Source organism: Merops nubicus, unplaced genomic scaffold (assembly GCF_000691845.1).
Source record: "Merops nubicus isolate BGI_N331 unplaced genomic scaffold, ASM69184v1 scaffold4563, whole genome shotgun sequence".
NCBI classification, from domain to species: domain Eukaryota; kingdom Metazoa; phylum Chordata; class Aves; order Coraciiformes; family Meropidae; genus Merops; species Merops nubicus.
The window spans coordinates 31535-35186 of NW_008599420.1; positions in this window are offsets into that span (position 1 = coordinate 31535).

Below are 3652 nucleotides of genomic sequence, written 5' to 3' on the forward strand. Positions count from 1 at the left end.
TTATTTACTGCAGTTTTGAACAACCCTTCTTAGCTCACCAGCAGCAAAAATAAGCTTGTGCCACCAATATCTGGTCTGTTTTCTTTCGCTGCTGTCAGTAAGGAGGTGGAGCTTGCGAACAGGGCTGTTGGGGCATCTCACTAGAACAGATGGATCCGATGTGTCTGAGAATGGATTTCTGCTGGTGCCTGTCAGAGGCAGTGCCCATTTCTCTGGCGCTGTGCTGGCCATGGGGACAGCATGTGTCATTAGCCCAGCTCTGGACCTCTCTCGCCATGTGCTCATCATGGGAGTTCTGGTGGTTTGGTTATGAGTAAGTAATCCTGCACTTGTGCTTCCAGTCCTGCTTCTGGGCAGAGAGCAACCAGGGAAAGCCATTTAGGGCAGGGGTCATTCCCTGGACCCAGGGCAGTGGTGGAGTCTCCTGCCTGCAGACATTCAGTTCACCTAATTCCACCCGATAACCGTTCCCTTTAGTGCAGGAGTGCTTTTCCCCCTGTCCCCTGGGAACAATTTGATTTTCCTGGCTCATTTGCAGCAGCGTGTGACAGCAAAGCGTGTACCTTAAGATACCTCTCAGTGCTTTGAGTCCTGGGCTCCGGGGTGTAGATCACAGCTTGGAGCATCAACAGCATCCAGGAATGAGGAACTGCCATGTCAAACCCAACTGCATGAGCTACATGCAGCCAACGAGATTTCATTTCTTTCCCTCAGTGCCTGGATGATCCCCAGCGAGGTTCTGACTGCTGGAGATCCGCACGTGTGAAACGACGACGACTGTTTCATGCAAATAGGTGTCATGCTCTGGATTGCCCATCAGCTCCGCGGAGAAATCATTTCTCATTATTTGCTGTTTTGGCTGAATGACAGGCCTCACGAGTCACGGGGTGCTGAGCCTGAGCCCTGAATGAACAGCTTCCAAACCCGCCGTGGAGCTTGCAAGATGATCTTTCAGTAGAGCCGTACGCGTGCTCCGAGCACAAACCCTCATGCACACAGATGTGCTGGGCTCTCCTCTGCTGTGCTGCGCCCTTCTCCGTGTTTATTGCCAGCAAGGAGTGGGGATGTTGCCTAGTTTGCAGAGCAACCAGCTGCTTGTCTTTGGACAAAGCTGTGTGGGTATTTTTTGGCAGCGTTTTCTTGATTTGAAGCAGGGCACTCTTTGGTGTGGGAAGATCACACTGAATGTAGAAGCAGTGCGGTGGTGGTTAGCGGATGATGACCTCAGGTTGTGCCAGGGGAGGTTTAGGGTTGGATGTGAGGAACAATTTCTTCCCCAAAAGGGTTGGCAAGCCCTGACCCAGGCTGCCCAGGGCAGTGGTGGAGTCCCCATCCCTGCAGGGGTTCCAAAGCTGTGGAGATGTGGTGCTGAGGGACCTGGTTTAGTGGTGACCTGGCAGTGCTGGGGGAAGGGTTGGACTTGATGATCTTAAAGATCTCTTCCAAATTGAAGGATTCTATGATGTTATGACCTGGTGTGGGTTTGCTGGTGGGGCTCGGGCACTGTCCCTGCTCCTGTGGGTGCTCACCACCCTCATCCAGCCCAGGCTTTGTCTCTGCCCGGGAAGCAGTCAAGGCTTGCTGCGTTCCTTATGCAGCTTTTCTGCAAGAGGTTGTACATGAGAAAGCTGCATCATTTGTGACAGTTGTAGCTCTAAATAGGAAATGATTAATATTTCATGATTATTTTTCTGTACGGCAGGATTCTTGGGAGAAAGCATCGGTCTGACTTGCTGGAGAGAACGAGCCTGCCTTGTTTAGCTTCAGCTCAGGAGGTAGGCAGGCAGTGCATGCTAATATACGTAGATGAGATGAAAATTCCCTGGTTGCCTGACTAATGCTCTGCTGCCAATACGTCAGCACAAAAGTGAGCGCTGAAGTTTTAGAAACTTCTGCCTCCCTCGACAGTCTTGCAAGGGAGCTGTCTTCCTGCCCTTGCCTCCTGAACATTCAGTCTAGGTTTTAAAATAGCACACGAGGTCACAAATGTCAACCGACTGCATCCATTGCCAAATCTTCGATTCTGATCTTCCCTGCTTTCTTATTTGCTTATTTTTCCCTTTCTCGAGTCTTAAGCAAACCTCCTTAAAATATTTCAGGATGGCAGTAGAGAATAGCAAGCAGTCAGTCAAGGAAATGTTCTTGTACCTGTGACGTGACTTTTCTGTGACGGAAGCTCTTCAAAATGTCTCAGGGTAATATATATTGGCAGAACTTTTGCTCTTAGAATATTTATAGATGATCCCAGAGTTGCTGTTAATCAGCAGCTAGGTCATCAAGGTTTTGACGTATGCCCTGGACTGCTCAGGAGAAAGTCTATAGGAAGGTGGTGGAAAGGTTGGTGAGAAGAGGGCGATGGAAGCTGCTTGTCTCCTTTATTCTCTGCAAGTCGTTCTGTAGGGAGACTCAGGGCATGTTGAAGTAGGATGCTGTTACGTGCTGCAAAACAGGATGAAAGAAACAGTGGCAAGGGCTCCTCCTTAGGAGGTCCTGTTCTTACATAGATCCTGTTCTTTAATCTGAACTAAGCCAGACCCAAAGAAAATGAGACTAAAAGATGATGTATATTCCCCCAGACTCCTGTAACGCCTTAATCCTTGTGCAAACAGCAATACTAGAATATAAACAACTCAGGCAGGTTCTTCTTGGCACAGCCAGTGTTTCATTCTCTTAAACACAGGAGAGAATGCTACAAAAATGTGAGGAAGGAGAGTTAAGACTGCAGAGCACACACAGTTTAGGAAGTGTTGGCATGAGGTGGTCTGTGAAATGTTAATTTAACCCCCCTGTCAAGCAAGTGTTTCACTTGTTCTTAATTACAGTCCTGCCACGAGCTCTGTGCAGTGGGGGGGGATCTTGCTGTAACCAAGCACACCAAGCCCCTCTGGGTTCTGTCTGGGATGCTCTTTTAGAAGAGCATTTGTTTGGTTTTATGTCACAGGTGTTCCTGAGTTTTTAAGGGCTGCTGGTAGCCTCTAAACAAAGCAGAAAGGAATGTGTAGGGATGGTGACTACTCTGCAAGACAGCTCTGCATTCACAGGACATGTGAAAATCAGTTTTGGAGAGGAATGATTTACAACAGCAGACGTAGTTTGAGACCCTACTGGGAGACAGGGTCAACCTCAGAACTCCTGTCTGTGTTATCCAAGGATTCAGGGACTTGGGAAACTACACAGCTGAATTGCTTTGGTTTGCTTTTCTGTCTAAAAGAGCTGATATTACAACCCCTTTGGGGTTTATATCAGTTTCTGCATGTGTGGGTATATGGTACGGTACTTGATGATCCATCTTTTTTAAGCTTAATGCAGCTGATATGTCAGGCACGGCTTGCTCAGCACTATTAAAATTCATGTTGCTTTATGACTTTAGGACTTAGATCAGCACAATGCAAAATATGAATTCAACAGCTACTCCCTAACCCAGAGCAGTCTTCAGATACTAGGCAACATAGCCATGGGAAGATACTGCTTTTATCAGTGGGCACCTTTGTAGACGTTGCTCTCAATGGTTAACGTAGCCATCAAATTTGCAGCCTGGACTGATGAATCGGTGTTTGTTTGTTTGCTTCTTGGAATGTTTCCTCTTCAAGTGTCATTGTTTGGTAAAAGGAGTGGTTGGACTTGGCTGTGATGGTTACAAAGAGCGCTTTGG